The 19,553-nt window shown below is 43.6% G+C and overlaps 1 protein-coding gene across 1 annotated transcript in view; it reads left to right on the forward strand.

Annotated features, from left to right (window-relative positions):
• Positions 1-19,553, forward strand: part of LOC146829475 (V-set and immunoglobulin domain-containing protein 1-like) — a 168,581-nt gene that overhangs the window by 143,462 nt on the left and 5,566 nt on the right. The window lies entirely within an intron of this gene.

Genomic DNA, 19,553 nt, shown 5'->3' on the forward strand with positions numbered 1-19,553 from the left:
CTGTAACGAGGATGATCTCACAGGGGTTATATAGGGGACATGAATAACATCTTCAGCGTGTCTGATTTGTTATGAAGCCGAGTTGTCAAAAAGGACCTGGTATGGGAAGACAATCTTTTAATTTAGGGTGTAAGTGTTTTATAAAGAGTTCTACAGTTAAGCTCTAAAGATGCCACGCACTGTCTGGGATCCTGGGGTGTCCACAGACCTAAATTGTGTTTGTAGTAGTTTCGAAAATAGTTAATCGGAAGCACACCTATGAGTGATAATGTGATACAGAGCTCTGTCGTATAAGTGACGTTAATATGTCACAGGGTATGCATCATTAAAGTGCCAAACCCCCTCAGCCCAAGTCTAACCTCATAATATCCCCCTTTACCCTGCTCCACTGTCTCCATGCATCAGCCCCCAACAGATGTCCATTTTTCGCTATAACACCTGCTTGCCCGTTATCGTTCTGCCATTCCAAACCTTTATGGAAATCTTACCTGATCAAACCCCTGAAACAACCCTCCTGTCACGGACCACCTAATGCATTCTGCTCGTTCTCACAGTAGTTCTCTTCCCAACGTACTATATTACAATTCCTTCGTCATCTTCGGACATTCAATTTTATCTATTTATGTCCCCTGCTTCGCTACTCTAGGCAGACAAGCCTGGTCTCGTTCAGCATGTCCCTGACCGCCGCCAGGGCCCCTCCCCTCGGTTTCCTGACATCCCTGTCTAGTCATCTCCTCAGGTCTTGTCATTCTACAGGGCCCTCCAGCATCTTCTAAACCCCGCAACTTAAGTCTTTGCAGCTACCAAAACCATTTTTACCGAGTCCACCACCTACATGCCTCCTATGGGCCCACAACCACGCTTTCACCCTAACAACCCTCTCCTTCGAGACACCCATTCCGGCTCTCTGTCCCCTGCTTGCTCGGTCTGCCTTTCACAAATGAAATGCAACAAGTCTACAAGCACAAAGTGCTTGTAGACTTGCTGCCTTTCATTTGTTAATAGGGCACAACACTGAACAGCCGGGCAGATTGTGTGCCTTTGTTAAAGTAATCATGTTAATTGCAGCACTTGATGGGCGCTGCGATTAACATGAATACCTACAAAAAGGGACAAAATCTGACCGTTTTCGCACCGCACGCATTTTAGAAGCGCGGCGCGAAGGTCCTCAGTTGCCTGTGTGCACTTTGTAATTTACAGTGCGCGCTCCAGGAGATATAGGTGCACGCCCGCCCATGCGCGTACCTTGGAGGGAACAGTGGTGATAACCCAGTCCCTCCGAGAATGTACAAAAAGTATCTTTTAAGAGCACGCAGTGGTCCCAAAGACCACTGCCTACTCTTAAAAAATGAAACCGCAAAGTTCAATTTTTCTTTTTAAATGTATCCCATTTTCCTTTACGGAAAAGAGGCTGCATTTAATTTTTTTTTATTGCTTTACTAAATGCAATCACAGACATGGTGGTCTTGTGACCCCACCAGGCCACCATCCCTGAGATGGCTGCGATTCCTAATGGGTCGTAATTGCGACCTACCTCATTAATATGCACGAAGTAGGTCTATTTGCGACCCAAAAGGAATCGCTAAAGAAACTGAATGAGTTTCATACATTAGGAATACAAATTTCCTAATTGGATTCGGAGAGAATCACTATAAGGAAATCGGTATTCCTAATATTTGTACATCTTGCCGTTGGTTCCTATGCATTTGTAGAAGAATTTAGTCATTGCAAGAGTCTCAAACAATGGTTAAAACTATGACTATATTTCAACCATTTAAAAACAAGTTTAAAACTTTATCAAAGGCCTGGTGTTTGACCCAAAGAGTAAAGCTTCTTCCAAGGAGAGTCTAAAGTGCTGATGCCACCAGATTACCTTACATAAATTGCCCATCATAAACAGTCGGATAAGCGATTAGAGACACTGGCTGTTTGCCAGTTGCAAGCCCACATTGACAGCAATGCCAAACTGGATTCTTTCCATATAGACATCCATCCTGATCAAAGACACGACCTGGTGGTAACTTCAGTTTGGGACGATTTACATGTCTATTGACATTCCCTAAACAGGAAAAAAGCATGCCAGAAGCAGATCCTTCCTCGACTTGGTTCCCACATTTTGCAATAATCCGTCTTTAAAATTAAGACTTTGTGTAATTACTAGGTGTTGCAATTACCTTTTTGTGTTTATTTGGTTTGCCTGGTTTGGTTCTTCCTTATCAGTTGTCTCTTTAAATGCTGTTTTCCGTGCCATAAAGCTGATGGGGTATGTGTGCCTTATCAGATTCAGTGGATCATGTTCTTAAAAAGATAGCATTTAAATAATTTGCTGAGATTTCTGTTCATAAAATTAACTGTGAAAGCTCTCTACAAGAGAGGCATTTGTTGTAGCTTAAATCATGGTTACATATAAACTGGAGAACCAAGGCTGGGCCATAATCAGGATCATTAGAGAGGCTGGTTGATGAATTTCGGTAACTTGAGGGAATACAATGAGAGGAACTTTGGTTCATTAGGCAAACAGCACTTGTCTTTCGTGGGATGAATCACAGTGATAAAGACACTCTAACTACCACTCAGTTCAATTCACCTGAGAATACAGAAACAGAACTACGAGATAAAGAGGTTTTTTTGGCACCATGGCAGATGTAGGTTGGCATTAATAGACTCCCAAATGATAGGACAATGGGTGGGTTCCAGGCACCGGACTTTATAAGACATAGGTGGGTCACAATACCAGCCTATTTGGGCAAAGTTCCAATTCAGGGGAGAAAAATATGTGAATAGATGGAAGATGAAGAGTTCCCTTTTGTCCCTTTCAACTCAATATACTGGGTGAAAGTGGCCGGCCAACAGAAGTGCTACAACTCAGACATGGATCACTCAAGACAGATCTTGTACTCATTTCATAATGGGGCACGGCTGAACCAGACAATGCCTTACTCGAATATAATATGGATGAGCTAGGTTCATCAGCGAGGGAAACTTGTATAATGAAGTCAGTGGGTCTACAGTGGTGTACAATCTATTTTATTCAATTTGAAGGAGGTGGCTTCATGTATTTTGAACAGGTTACCAAGGCATATAGTCTCCTTAAAAAAGAGTTTTGATGGCATTGTCAACTTAGTTACTTTTTGCTCCCCCCCATTCACCCATGGAAATAAGGCAAATGTTGGCACCAAATTTAATTATCACATTCAGACATCTTATATGATGAAATTAATCGAGAAGTACTACTTAAAGATCCAATGTTCTGAAGTCTCAATGACAATAGTTGATTAGTTCTATAATCTTTCTTTTCATAAAACTATACAGCCACAGCCAACATGTTTCGTTCTGAAGAGAACTTCTTCAGGGCGTAGTATTGTGGACACCATTATAGACAGGCCGTATCGGCCACGGATTCTGGTTCTTACATCTGCCATTTGGACTTTCGGATAAATATAAAATAGACATTGACTATTGGATACTTTCTGTACACTTGCTCACAACCACAGATTGCGCCTGTCAAGGTTTAGGAGCATTCTAAAATCCTAAAGAAGTTCTCTTAAGAATTAAACGCGTTGGCTTTGGCTGTATCGTTGTTATTAAAAAAAGTACTAGTAAAGAAAATTATAGAACTAATTGGATATTGTCATTGTGTGAGACCTCGGAACATTGGGCTTATATAGAGTGCTTCCTGATTCATTTTCATTGCTCCTTCTGCCTTGACAACATCATTGTTTGCAGCTAGTGCTGTTCAGGATGTGCACCTTTAGAGAACGGAGGACGGACTTGGACGTGCTGTTTGTTTGAATTAGCTGCTTTGTGAATTGCTTCTTACATCTGATATTTGCAAAGGCAGCTTTTGCTGGGCGTGGAGAACCGACAATGAAAGAGGACGAGCCACTAGAAGAGATGAGAGAGCAATGAGAAAAGCACATATGGCTTTGAGTCAATGTGGACTTGAGCACTGATCTTTGCTAAAGAAAGCCTAGCTATAAGACTTTCAAGACGACTAGATAAATATGCATGCTTGTTCAGACTATAAAGGGTTCAGCGTCATGGCCATAGGTAAGGTTATTTTGTTAACAATAGTCCCTAGCTTATTTGAAGTTAGGAAGTAAAAATTCAACATAGACTTCGGTGAGACCTATGTGATTTCCTCCTGTGTCCAGCCGGACAGAGGAGCATTTAATCTTGATTATTTGAGAAGATATAAGCAAAATAAGGAAAGGCTGATGAAACAAGGGCACAGTCCTGTACCAAGTTTCCAAAAGAAAGAAAGAAGAAGGAGAAAGGCCAAGAAGTTAGAGGCAATTATAAATTGATAACAGGCAAACACATCTTGGAGCAGCAAAGGGGGCTTACATTACAATGAGTCACTTTCAGTTAAGCTCTACCCAATAGTATCCACAGTACATTTAAACAATTGCCATAATGTGGAACTATTCAAATAAGTCGACGTAACGTTTCGATCCCAAGCTCCTATTATACAGGGATCATCATCAGGACTGAAGGATATCTCAACAGAGTAATGCCTGGTAGATTTAAAACGCCTATGAATAATGTGTCATGGGGAAAAAGGAAATAAATGGAAAAAATACAGAAGGAAAAATTACACAAAGTCAGCATTTGCGTACTCAGAAAGATTACAGGTACACTGTCATTTTGTGCTCAGGAGTGGCGCCACATGTGGTAATGGTGATGGGAAAGCTTAAGTGAAGAAGAAACATTTGGGCGACACCTTCGTCTTTAAAAACCGATATGCAACAGGTGGACACGTGAGGAGTATTTCTTGTGAGTTGATGATGCATGCGAATATACTGTTTGGCGACAAGTCCGTAGCAGGAATCGATGTTTAATTGGGTGAAAAGTGCCGAGTATAACTTGTGAATTGATGATGCATGCGAAACAAAGACGGTTGGTGTGCCGCGCTTCTCATGCATGAGGACCGTGTAACGGGCAAGGATGACCGTGCATAATATCAGGATGAGCTGAAGTGGTAGTTACCTCAGTGGGAGAGGGGAGGGGAAGTAGTCGGTGAAACAGATCTCAGGGAAGTATTTCCTGCTCCAGGTGGATGCGGGTTGGTCTGGGCAGTGGAGTTGCTGTATCTAAAAACACACGAGGGTTATAGAGGAAATAGGTGGAGTGGCCTCAGGGGGTTAGTACAATGAGCCTGCTTACCGTTTCAATGAGATTGCCCTCTGGGGAGTCAGGGGAACACGTCTGAGTCTTGGGTGACAGCTGGTAGTGCTGTCTGGGTGAAGTTAGCGCTGATGGCAGGAAATGACAGGGAAAGGTGTTTTAAAAGGGTAAAAACCAGCAAGGGAGAACTAATAGGGCACTAAATTAGAAAAGACAGACTGCTTACCGGTTCTAACATAGGGAGAAAACACGCTTTGGAATCAGGGTCTGGAAGCCGCAAAACGGCTAGATATGGAATAATAGGAATGCTAGGGGCAGGAGAGAAGAGAAAGTGGGTTAACATGGGGGCAATGCTGACTAGTCAGGCAGTGCTTAATTTAATCGAGGCGCTTCTGTTGCAGAAAAAGGCTTACCCCAAATCAGGACAATCGACGAGGCACAAGTGATTGAAAAACGGAGGACTGCGTGAGTACGGCTTCCTCCGGTCGGCAGCTACAATGGCTGTCCGCGTGCTGTTTAGGCGGAATTGAGTTCCATTAGTAAATTGCCGATGAAAGGAGGAGAAAAGCATTGCGTGGTGTGCTCGCGCTTACCTTGTTCTTGTCTTGCTTCCGCAATGGGGAGTCGAAGACAGTTGGCGGTGCTGACTAGTCTGAGGTGGGAGGGGATTGATTTAAGCTGATGAAAAGGGTGGAAATGGAAGAGGTACTGAAGAATAGCGGGGGCCATTTTGGGATGGGAGAGAGTCGCGAGTGGATCAGTGAAGGATGGGGGCCATTTAGCGTTGGGAATGAGTTGTGAGTTCAACAATAAAGTGATGTGAATTTAGGTGCCTTGTGAGTGAAGCAGGTCATAAAAACAGGTCGTCATGCAGAACATTCAAAAATGTTTTTTTTTTATACATTTGCATATGCATTTTCAACTGGACTTATAGATAACATGAATTCGGTTATGCATGGAACAGTCTTATGGGTAACATATTTAGAGGAGTGTTGTCCAATCTTCAGACCTGTTTAGGCCTTTTCGAATTGAGTCATATGTGATAATTGCCTTTAGTCCCTCTTTGTTTAGCAGTTGGGCCATGTTGCCTCCACGTGGTGGTAGTTTGAGCACTTTCAGCACTGTCCAACGGATTTCATCCTCATTGTGTTTGGCCTCTCCGAAGTGATCAACAAGTGGCGCATTCGGAGTCTTGCACCGGATTCTGCTTCTGTGCTGGCATATTCTGGTTTTTATTTTCTGCGTCGTTTGGCCTATGTAGATCTTTTGGCATGGACACATAATGAGGTAGATCACATTTGCAGTGTTGCAATTAGAGAAGGAAGTGTTGATTGCTGGAATATTGTTAAAGGTGAAACTTTTACCTTCCATACAAAATGCACAAACATTACAATTTTTACATTTGAAATGCCCTAGAATGGGCGGGAGGCCCCATGCACCCTCTAGAGTAGAAGTGTTGACAGAGGAGGGTAGAGCTGCACGGATTAGATGATCCTTGAGATTCTTGCTTTTTTTGAAGGCAAAGAGTGGTTTATCTAATGTCAATGTTCCTGCATTGAGGATGGGCCAGTGAAGTAGTATCATTTTTCTTAGTTTGTTAGAGACTGGCGAAAAAGTGGTTACACAGGCTAGTCGGTCAGTTTGTTTTTTTGGTTTCGGTGTAAGCAGAATATCCCTCGGGCAGTACCAAGCACGTTTAGAAGCATTTTTGATGATTCCCTTTGGGTATCCTCTTGCTTTTAATTTTGAGGAGAGATAGTTGGCTTCTTTAAAATAATCGGTCTTGCAAGAACAGTTACGTCTTATTCTCAGAAATTGGGAGTAGGGTAATGAATCTCTGAGGGCCCTAGGATGGTTGCTTGCGTAATTCAGTAAAGTATTACGCTCGGTTGGTTTCCGGTATAGTCGTGTCAGTAATTCCCCTTCGCAGTGGAATATTGTGAGGTCTAAAAAGGCAATGGAATCTTTGTCAAACGTGACAGTGAATGATAGGCCTGAACAGTTATTATTCATCCAATGTACGAGAGATGTTATGGATTCTGTATTCTCCTGCCAGATTATGAAAATGTCATCGATATATCTGCGCCAGAGGCAGATGCCTGGGAAGAAGGGGTTGGAATCAGTAAGGATGACATTGGATTCAAGCTGATCCATAAACAGAACTGCCAGATTAGGTGCAAAAATTGCGCCCATAGAGGTTCCTTTGATCTGTTGATAATAAGTGTTGTCAAAAAGGAAAAAGTTCCGTGTGAGACAGATTTCTAGGAGTTGCAAAATGAACGTGGTAGGAACTGCATGGGGTCGTGGTCTTGTGTTGAGAATCTTTTCGATTGCCAGTAGGGCAGTTGTCTGTGGTATGTTGGTATAAAGTGATTCAACATCCATCGTACACAGTGTTTCATATGTTGGGTTATATGGGTGATGTTCAACAAGATTGATCATTGACATGGAATCCCTCATGTAGCATTGTGTTTTAGGAACAAATTCTTTAATAAAAAAGTCTACATATGCTCCTAATGGTTCGAGAATAGAGCCGCAGGCTGAAACAATGGGACGGCCTGGTGGGTGAGTGGTGTTTTTATGGATTTTAGGTAGTGTGTATATGACTGGGGTTCGTGGGGTTTTCACATTCAAATAAATGAATTCTTTCTTTGAGAGAAAACCACTCTTGAGGCCATCTGTTGTTACTTTATGGATTAACTCCTGAATTTCTTTTGTTGGATTTGTTGCCAGTATTAAGTAATGATCTTTATTATCCAACTGCCGTTGAATTTCAGCTACGTAGGATGCCTTTTCTTGTAGGACTATGCCTCCACCCTTATCTGCACTTTTAATGATCAGTGATTCTTTCTCTTTGAGTTGACCAATTGCCAATTTTTCTTTCAATGTGAGATTAAAAGGAATAAAGTGTTTCTTGTTCTGGATTGAGGCAAGATCTTTAAGAACCATTTTTTCGAAGGTAATTATTTCAGATGGGATCATGCCCGCTGAAGGTGAGAAATTGGATGGTGGTCGAAAAGGAGTGTTTTTGATTTGTTCAGGAGTAGGATGCAGTTGAAAAAAGGCTTGGAGACGAATACGCCTGAAAAATCTCAGAATTTCAGTGTGGAGTTCCATAAAGTTGGGTGGCACGGTTGGTACAAATGATAGACCTTTTCTCAGGAGGGAAAGTTCATCTGTGGCCAGTGAATGGCTAGATAAATTAAAGATGGGGATGGTGTCGATGTATTGTGTGAGAGACTGAACATTATCTACCATTGGTAGAAGTTGTTGCGTGTCCTGCGTTCTCCCGGGGGGTTGTACCATCTTTGGTTTCTCTTGCCCCTGCCTCGTTGAGGGGGCTCCTGGGGGCCTCTGGCTAAAAAAGGCGGTTGTTGGGCGCCTCCACGTCTTGTGGTGCTGGTGCCCTCACCTGGGTCGGAGTTATCTGATGATTCAGCTGAAGTATCTGAGAAGCCTACCAGATTATGGCGTCTGTTGTATCTGCCCCAAGGGCGATTGTTTTGGTAGGTGCCGTAAGATCTGTTGGTATAGAAGTCTTTCTGTAAATAAGGATAGTTACCTTCTGTACTGTATGATTTAAGATCTTTTTTGATTTTGTTTGACTTCTTATTTTGCTCTATTCTATGAAAATCTGAAACGGTTTTGTCAATCTGTTCTAATAGTTTTTTGGCCTCTGCGGTCGGATTGGAATCTTGAATTTGTTTGTAGAGGTCTGCAATTTCTGTATCCAAGGCTTTCAATGTTTCTGTCGCAATATCTATGCCTAAAACTAACCAATGACGTGAGCATGCGGTTCCTATGTAACTGAAGTTTGTTATGTACTTTGGGTTGTCAGTGAAGATTCCGGGAATATTACGCACTTGTAGGCCAAGGGGAATGACTTCTGCTTTGAGATATTCCGTGAGCATAAGAACCATAAGTTGTAAACGGACCTGCTTCTTTCTATGTTTTTCTAGTTGGTCGGGTATTGAGGTAGTAAGTGTTGTAGGTAAGTCTGTGGTGTCAGATAGCAGAGAGGGTCCTGAGCATAGTTGTTTGATATAGTCATCAGTGTATAGAGGTGCAAAAGCTGACATATTATGATTTTAAAGGAGGTGAAGAAAAATAGACAAGAAGTACACTAGAGAAGTCTAGTGTGTAATAAGGGTGATAATTAAAGTAAAGAAACAATACTAGGAAGGCCCGACCAAAGGATTGGTTGGGAAGGGTAGAGAAAACCCTTGCAATCCAGCGATTGCGCTATGTACTGATACAAGTAACAAGGGAACCCGATAAAAGTAACTAAGGACCACGGGTACAAGCTTATTTTGTTAACAATAGTCCCTAGCTTATTTGAAGTTAGGAAGTAAAAATTCAACATAGACTTCGGTGAGACCTATGTGATTTCCTCCTGTGTCCAGCCGGACAGAGGAGCATTTAATCTTGATTATTTGAGAAGATATAAGCAAAATAAGGAAAGGCTGATGAAACAAGGGCACAGTCCTGTACCAAGTTTCCAAAAGAAAGAAAGAAGAAGGAGAAAGGCCAAGAAGTTAGAGGCAATTATAAATTGATAACAGGCAAACACATCTTGGAGCAGCAAAGGGGGCTTACATTACAATGAGTCACTTTCAGTTAAGCTCTACCCAATAGTATCCACAGTACATTTAAACAATTGCCATAATGTGGAACTATTCAAATAAGTCGACGTAACGTTTTGATCCCAAGCTCCTATTATACAGGGATCATCATCAGGACTGAAGGATATCTCAACAGAGTAATGCCTGGTAGATTTAAAACGCCTATGAATAATGTGTCATGGGGAAAAAGGAAATAAATGGAAAAAATACAGAAGGAAAAATTACACAAAGTCAGCATTTGCGTACTCAGAAAGATTACAGGTACACTGTCATTTTGTGCTCAGGAGTGGCGCCACATGTGGTAATGGTGATGGGAAAGCTTAAGTGAAGAAGAAACATTTGGGCGACACCTTCGTCTTTAAAAACCGATATGCAACAGGTGGACACGTGAGGAGTATTTCTTGTGAGTTGATGATGCATGCGAATATACTGTTTGGCGACAAGTCCGTAGCAGGAATCGATGTTTAATTGGGTGAAAAGTGCCGAGTATAACTTGTGAATTGATGATGCATGCGAAACAAAGACGGTTGGTGTGCCGCGCTTCTCATGCATGAGGACCGTGTAACGGGCAAGGATGACCGTGCATAATATCAGGATGAGCTGAAGTGGTAGTTACCTCAGTGGGAGAGGGGAGGGGAAGTAGTCGGTGAAACAGATCTCAGGGAAGTATTTCCTGCTCCAGGTGGATGCGGGTTGGTCTGGGCAGTGGAGTTGCTGTATCTAAAAACACACGAGGGTTATAGAGGAAATAGGTGGAGTGGCCTCAGGGGGTTAGTACAATGAGCCTGCTTACCGTTTCAATGAGATTGCCCTCTGGGGAGTCAGGGGAACACGTCTGAGTCTTGGGTGACAGTTGGTAGTGCTGTCTGGGTGAAGTTAGCGCTGATGGCAGGAAATGACAGGGAAAGGTGTTTTAAAAGGGTAAAAACCAGCAAGGGAGAACTAATAGGGCACTAAATTAGAAAAGACAGACTGCTTACCGGTTCTAACATAGGGAGAAAACACGCTTTGGAATCAGGGTCTGGAAGCCGCAAAACGGCTAGATATGGAATAATAGGAATGCTAGGGGCAGGAGAGAAGAGAAAGTGGGTTAACATGGGGGCAATGCTGACTAGTCAGGCAGTGCTTAATTTAATCGAGGCGCTTCTGTTGCAGAAAAAGGCTTACCCCAAATCAGGACAATCGACGAGGCACAAGTGATTGAAAAACGGAGGACTGCGTGAGTACGGCTTCCTCCGGTCGGCAGCTACAATGGCTGTCCGCGTGCTGTTTAGGCGGAATTGAGTTCCATTAGTAAATTGCCGATGAAAGGAGGAGAAAAGCATTGCGTGGTGTGCTCGCGCTTACCTTGTTCTTGTCTTGCTTCCGCAATGGGGAGTCGAAGACAGTCGGCGGTGCTGACTAGTCTGAGGTGGGAGGGGATTGATTTAAGCTGATGAAAAGGGTGGAAATGGAAGAGGTACTGAAGAATAGCGGGGGCCATTTTGGGATGGGAGAGAGTCGCGAGTGGATCAGTGAAGGATGGGGGCCATTTAGCGTTGGGAATGAGTTGTGAGTTCAACAATAAAGTGATGTGAATTTAGGTGCCTTGTGAGTGAAGCAGGTCATAAAAACAGGTCGTCATGCAGAACATTCAAAAAAATTTTTTATACATTTGCATATGCATTTTCAACTGGACTTATAGATAACATGAATTCGGTTATGCATGGAACAGTCTTATGGGTAACATGTTTAGAGGAGTGTTGTCCAATCTTCAGACCTGTTTAGGCCTTTTCGAATTGAGTCATATGTGATAATTGCCTTTAGTTCCTCTTTGTTTAGCAGTTGGGCCATGTTGCCTCCACGTGGTGGTAGTTTGAGCACTTTCAGCACTGTCCAACGGATTTCATCCTCATTGTGTTTGGCCTCTCCGAAGTGATCAACAAGTGGCGCATTCGGAGTCTTGCACCTGATTCTGCTTCTGTGCTGGCATATTCTGGTTTTTATTTTCTGCGTCGTTTGGCCTATGTAGATCTTTTGGCATGGACACATAATGAGGTAGATCACATTTGCAGTGTTGCAATTAGAGAAGGAAGTGTTGATTGCTGGAATATTGTTAAAGGTGAAACTTTTACCTTCCATACAAAATGCACAAACATTACAATTTTTACATTTGAAATGCCCTAGAATGGGCGGGAGGCCCCATGCACCCTCTAGAGTAGAAGTGTTGACAGAGGAGGGTAGAGCTGCACGGATTAGATGATCCTTGAGATTCTTGCTTTTTTTGAAGGCAAAGAGTGGTTTATCTAATGTCAATGTTCCTGCATTGAGGATGGGCCAGTGAAGTAGTATCATTTTTCTTAGTTTGTTAGAGACTGGCGAAAAAGTGGTTACACAGGCTAGTCGGTCAGTTTGTTTTTTTGGTTTCGGTGTAAGCAGAATATCCCTCGGGCAGTACCAAGCACGTTTAGAAGCATTTTTGATGATTCCCTTTGGGTATCCTCTTGCTTTTAAATTTAACACTTGCACTTGTTGATCACTCCGTTGGACAGTGCTGAAAGTGCTCAAACTACCACCACGTGGAGGCAACATGGCCCAACTGCTAAACAAAGAGGAACTAAAGGCAATTATCACATATGACTCAATTCGAAAAGGCCTAAACAGGTCTGAAGATTGGACAACACTCCTCTAAACATGTTACCCATAAGACTGTTCCATGCATAACCGAATTCATGTTATCTATAAGTCCAGTTGAAAATGCATATGCAAATGTATATAAAAATTTTTTTTTGAATGTTCTGCATGACGACCTTTTTTTATGACCTGCTTCACTCACAAGGCACCTAAATTCACATCACTTTATTGTTGAACTCACAACTCATTCCCAACGCTAAATGGCCCCCATCCTTCACTGATCCACTCGCGACTCTCTCCCATCCCAAAATGGCCCCCGCTATTCTTCAGTACCTCTTCCATTTCCACCCTTTTCATCAGCTTAAATCAATCCCCTCCCACCTCAGACTAGTCAGCACCGCCGACTGTCTTCGACTCCCCATTGCGGAAGCAAGACAAGAACAAGGTAAGCGCGAGCACACCACGCAATGCTTTTCTCCTCCTTTCATCGGCAATTTACTAATGGAACTCAATTCCGCCTAAACAGCACGCGGACAGCCATTGTAGCTGCCGACCGGAGGAAGCCGTACTCACGCAGTCCTCCGTTTTTCAATCACTTGTGCCTCGTCGATTGTCCTGATTTGGGGTAAGCCTTTTTCTGCAACAGAAGCGCCTCGATTAAATTAAGCACTGCCTGACTAGTCAGCATTGCCCCCATGTTAACCCACTTTCTCTTCTCTCCTGCCCCTAGCATTCCTATTATTCCATATCTAGCCATTTTGCGGCTTCCAGACCCTGATTCCAAAGCGTGTTTTCTCCCTATGTTAGAACCGGTAAGCAGTCTGTCTTTTCTAATTTAGTGCCCTATTAGTTCTCCCTTGCTGGTTTTTACCCTTTTAAAACACCTTTCCCTGTCATTTCCTGCCATCAGCGCTAACTTCACCCAGACAGCACTACCAGCTGTCACCCAAGACTCAGACGTGTTCCCCTGACTCCCCAGAGGGCAATCTCATTGAAACGGTAAGCAGGCTCATTGTACTAACCCCCTGAGGCCACTCCACCTATTTCCTCTATAACCCTCGTGTGTTTTTAGATACAGCAACTCCACTGCCCAGACCAACCCGCATCCACCTGGAGCAGGAAATACTTCCCTGAGATCTGTTTCACCGACTACTTCCCCTCCCCTCTCCCACTGAGGTAACTACCACTTCAGCTCATCCTGATATTATGCACGGTCATCCTTGCCCGTTACACGGTCCTCATGCATGAGAAGCGCGGCACACCAACCGTCTTTGTTTCGCATGCATCATCAATTCACAAGTTATACTCGGCACTTTTCACCCAATTAAACATCGATTCCTGCTACGGACTTGTCGCCAAACAGTATATTCGCATGCATCATCAACTCACAAGAAATACTCCTCACGTGTCCACCTGTTGCATATCGGTTTTTAAAGACGAAGGTGTCGCCCAAATGTTTCTTCTTCACTTAAGCTTTCCCATCACCATTACCACATGTGGCGCCACTCCTGAGCACAAAATGACAGTGTACCTGTAATCTTTCTGAGTACGCAAATGCTGACTTTGTGTAATTTTTCCTTCTGTATTTTTTCCATTTATTTCCTTTTTCCCCATGACACATTATTCATAGGCGTTTTAAATCTACCAGGCATTACTCTGTTGAGATATCCTTCAGTCCTGATGATGATCCCTGTATAATAGGAGCTTGGGATCGAAACGTTACGTCGACTTATTTGAATAGTTCCACATTATGGCAATTGTTTAAATGTACTGTGGATACTATTGGGTAGAGCTTAACTGAAAGTGACTCATTGTAATGTAAGCCCCCTTTGCTGCTCCAAGATGTGTTTGCCTGTTATCAATTTATAATTGCCTCTAACTTCTTGGCCTTTCTCCTTCTTCTTTCTTTCTTTTGGAAACTTGGTACAGGACTGTGCCCTTGTTTCATCAGCCTTTCCTTATTTTGCTTATATCTTCTCAAATAATCAAGATTAAATGCTCCTCTGTCCGGCTGGACACAGGAGGAAATCACATAGGTCTCACCGAAGTCTATGTTGAATTTTTACTTCCTAACTTCAAATAAGCTAGGGACTATTGTTAACAAAATAAGCTTGTACCCGTGGTCCTTAGTTACTTTTATCGGGTTCCCTTGTTACTTATATCAGTACATAGGTAAGGTTATGGCAGATAGGCAACATTCAAACATATGGTCTGGTAATTGCCATGGATACAACAGTAGTTCTGAGAAAGAGGGCTAATAAACTAAACACATAGTAGCACGGTAGCTTCAGGTTGATAATAGAGGTAAGGTTCTTGGAATAACAAGAGGTTGTTTACATCCTATGGTAGTATAGAAAATGGAGGAGCATGGCGATAGCATCAGCACATCAGATATAATCGAAGCTAGAAAAAAGGCCTTTATTGATTAATGTTATAAACAGCAGTGTGTGAAAATATTATATTAATCATTGATCAGCGGAGTACAGCCAATATGCTCAGGTTCAGCAATGTCAAAATTATATACAGATGTATTGGGTCTTGGACAATATGTACTTTTTACTTCCCTGCCACTCTGAGGGTGATGAGGCAATAGCACACTACTGCCTTGTAACCTTCACCTTGAAAGTGACCTTGATCTTAAATTATCCACTGGCACCGGTATGTACTGCACAAAGGTCCATGAGAAAAACATTTATGTGCACCAATCGGCAGCTAAAGAAAAATCATTTTTAATGACTTATCACTTTAGCTACAGATCTGCATATAACTTTCCAAAACCAAATGTGTGCACTTGCGTTTTATACTATAAAGTTGTGTACAGGTTGGTTTAGGGGTAGGACATTAAAGGGAGTCCAAAAGAGCCTTTTATAACTGCAATATGCTTAGGGAATTCTTGATAAGTGAGTCTGCCAAAAATGCTGATGAAAGATCAAGTCTGGACTACATGTGTAGGGGTACTGGGCAATGACTGTGGATACATTCCACCTCATAATCCTTGTGCCATCTAAGCATAGTTTCAGGCCATGCCCAGAAGCTACTAACGCCTGGTTACTAGGATGAGGGCATCACCCTACACGATTCTATGCATATAGCAGAGGGCTACATCCAATGAGCTGTGAGGACATGGGGACTTGACCTAGGAAAAGGCTGAAGGCTGCACCTTGCCCTACAACTTACTAGAATGGCCGATGGCCAGGCCTTGTGCCCCTTAAACAGCTTGCTATGGCTGAAGGCGTACCCAGTGATGCCAGAAAGTATGTATACAGCACACTGTCAAAGATGTCACCCTCCACCTGGATACCACTGGGACAGGCCTCTGAATCGGACGAAAAGGGATTAATTAAGTGGTGTACTCAACAGATTTATGGAAGTGGCAGACCAAGTACCTGCCACGGTCAAATACCACACCCTGTGGCGTGACTCACGGGGCATGGCTGAAGGTTGTGCCCTGTGGAAACTGTGAGCAATGGGAGCCAGCACAGGTCCTGGGTGTAAGCAGGCAATGGGGGCACTGAAGTCAAAGGCGGTAATGGCCACAGGCTATAGTGATTACTGAAGGAATGAAGGGGGCCCAGACACTATTCTGGACAAACATTACCTTTCTGTGTGGCTTGTATGTGAGATAGTTTGGGATTTAAGTTCTATAAGGCAAGATAGAACATGTGTTTTTTCTGCATTTATTTTTGTAATGCTAAAATATAATCTTGAGACTGCCAGAAAAATTATTTTTGTATAAGCATGCAATCCATTTAACTGTGGCAGTATCGTTACACAATAAGGCAGCTGCTTGCTCAAAGAAACAGCCAGTACTCATGATTAGGACAAAACAAGGCTCAAAGGCCATATTCTCTAACTTTTTAAAGGGTAGCACCGGAGGGATATTTTTTAAAAGATTTCAAAGTTAATTGGCTTGGAGGTTTCAAATAAAAAAAATTACAGATATAGTTAGGACCCAAAGGTATGAGAAAATGCTCAACTAATTAAGTTGAACGTGATCATTCACTGCAAAACACTGCATTACAGGTCTAGACTAAATGTCATTTTGTATAATTCCATGAGAATTAAGTTCAGATCACAAGATTGAATTCCACAGGGCCAATTCAGATGTTTAACAGTAAAAAAACTATAAAGCTGTTTAATATTGAGACTTGGTATGTACTACACTGCAAAATGCGCAAACCTGCAGTACGAAGTCCGTCAAAATGACTAAACTAATACTGCCAACTGCCTTATGCCTTATAATTTGCGAAGGAAACTGAACCATCTTTTGGACCTGGGCATTTATGGAAAAGCAGCAGTCTAGTCCCCAGGTAATTGATTTGGTCACTTGCTCATTTTTCTCACTTTTTCCATTACTCTACCAGGCCCCAGGATGTTTTTCTGATCCTTAGCAAATTTTTTTAACTTTTTCTATTACTCCATTATACACTTATACAAAGTGACTCAGGGAGGTGTTGAAGAGAACAGATCCAGAGACCATACTCCGAGCCACCAAAGGCACCGTACAATAGTACCCGGTTGTCAGTATCACAAGCGTAGGTGCACATGATTACACATTACGCAGTTTGAACAGTAAGATGGAGGCACTCAAGGGCAAACAGAACAGAAAATAGGGATTTGTATAAACGGAGACATTTTTAGGATTGCGACGCTCCAAATTTCTGAAAAAAAGGTCTGGAATATAAGAGAATGACCTGAGAAAATGCAGCTAGAAGGACTTGATGCAGAATGCTTAGCAGGGACTGGGCCATGCCCACAGCAATTATCTTAAGGGGAAGAGGTAAAAGATCTGCAAGGTAAATCTAAATTTAATTCTGAAATAAAATGATTGTTTAAAATTGCAAATAGAAAACTGGGAATAAAGAAGTGTCTTGGCCATCAAAGCATTGTAATGACACTCTAACTCTAACATGTGAAGGTACATGGCACACGTAGGAAAGTGCCCCTTTTTGCATGGTTTACCCCCCACTTTTTGCCTGACATTTGATGCAACCTGACTTGGTGTGCCCTGGGCCCCTGCCAATCAGGTTCCCAGGACCTGTGTTCTTTCCCAAGACTGTACCTTTGTACCCACAATTGGCACAGCTCTGGCCACAGGTAAGACCCTTGTAAAAGGTACCATGGGTACTAATTGCACTGTGGCCAGGAAAGGGCACTATGACCAGGAAAGGCCTCTAAGGACTAAAGCACATATTGTGCCACCCTTAGAGGTCCTGTACCTTAACTCCCACACACTATTCTCTGCACCAAAACAAGCAACCTGCAATGGCAAAGTGAAGAGTCGGCAAGGCACACCCACTGCCTATGGTATATATAAATCACCCCTCTAGTAGGGTGCTCTGGCCCTAAGATGAGGGTACAGAGGCATGAGCCCTGTACCCCTGCAGTGTCCGAGCCCATTCTTAGACTTTGTAAGTGTAGTAAAGCCATAAAGAGTATATGGTCTGGAAGTTGGTCATTACAAACTCCACAGCTCCATAATGGCTTTACTAAGAACTGGGAAGTTTGGTAGCAAACGTCTGAGCGCAATAAACCCACACTTATGCCAGTGTCGAATTTAATGTAAAATGCACTAAGACAACATCTTAGCGATGCCTACTGAAAATCTACCAGCGCTGTTGCTCAATGGCTGCCCGCCAATTGCCACCACCAGACAGGGTTCTGGACCGCTGGGTAGAGAGCCTTCACTCTCGGGGTCCAGAAACAAAGGCAATCCTGGGCAGAGGTGTCATGCCTCCTCCCCCAGGTTGGGCTGGGTCCACGAAAGGGGAAGCTTCAAAGACCTCCCGCCTTTGTAAGCTGTCCTTGCCTTTTGCTGCCCCCAGCAACTGGCTCCCACCAGTTCTGGACCCCACTTTGTGCAGAAGAAAACCAAGCTAGGAAGAGAGGTGTGCCCACATTTGCCAACCCCACCCCTCAGGTGGGGGACGCGAGGTGAAACACACATCTCAGTCCCCCCAATCTTGAAGATGGAGGACTTACCCAATTAGGGAGAGGCTCATGCCCCTTACCACTGGCGGGTGGCAAGGAAGGGACCCATAGATCCTGACCGGCACACTCCTTAAACGCCCCTAAATTTAGTATTTAGGGGCAGCCCTGAACCTTGCCTCCTCAGATTCGAGGAAGAAAGAAGGACCGAAGAGCAATGCTGACCCAGAAAGAAGAACAGGACACCACCTGCTTTGGCCCCAGCACTACCGGCCTGTACCATCTACGACCTGCCTACAGCAAGAACCCAGGTGAGTCCAGCAGCCAGCAACCCCCAGAGCCCTGTGGACCTGCCCTGCAACCCTCTTACAGACTCTGTCTCCCGTGAGTACTGAATTTGCTCAAGCAAAGGCTCACCCACAGAATCCGGAGTCCAGTGACTGCGATTCTGCACCACGCTGCACCTGACGCCCACGGCCCGAGTTTGAGTGGCCCAACATGACAAGGAGGTCTGCCCAGCGATCCTTACCTGGGATCTGGTGAAAGGTCCCCCCAACCACGACCAGAGCTGGTAAAACAAAAAAAATGCAGCCAGAACACACCCCTGCACCCAAAGCCCCTCGGCCTTGTGTGGCCCAAACAACGGTGTCCAGGCATCCACCAAGAACTCAACTTACCTCTCCAGCCACTGGTCGCCTGCAGCAACCTCGCACAACCGAAGGTCTCCATTGAAACGCACAGGGTCCCAGACGTCCTATTTGCACCCTGCACCCGGCTGACCCTAACCCCAGGAGCTTTGCTCCCACAACCGAGTGGCCTGCTCGTCAGCAGTCCCTAACCGAAGGCCCCCTAAGCCCCATTGGCTAACATTGGGCCCCTGCAATCTGCACCCGGCCAACGTGAGTGCCCATCTAGACCTTGGTGAGCCTTGGTCCTAACCCCCAAAAGTCCTACTCGTATGTTGTGTACTTACCTGAGAAACCGCTAACACTTTTCTCCCATAGGAACCCATGTTAAGAGATTTTGGGCCCCAAATTTTTTTTTGTGTTGAACTGATGTTTGTATGGAGAAAAGAGAACTAAACAGTAAATGTATGAAAAGTCTTACTTACTTTGAATTGTGAGATCCTAAGGTGTGGTAGCTAGGCATACCACCCCAGTACTAAAAGTAATCCGAAAGTAACAAAAAAGTAATCTAAAAGTAATTACTGTATAATTTAACCTGTTTCCAAAGCATATAAAAACCTGTAACGATTTCAACTTC

The sequence above is a fragment of the Triturus cristatus genome, chromosome 5_2 (assembly GCF_964204655.1).
Source record: "Triturus cristatus chromosome 5_2, aTriCri1.1, whole genome shotgun sequence".
Lineage (NCBI taxonomy): Eukaryota > Metazoa > Chordata > Amphibia > Caudata > Salamandridae > Triturus > Triturus cristatus.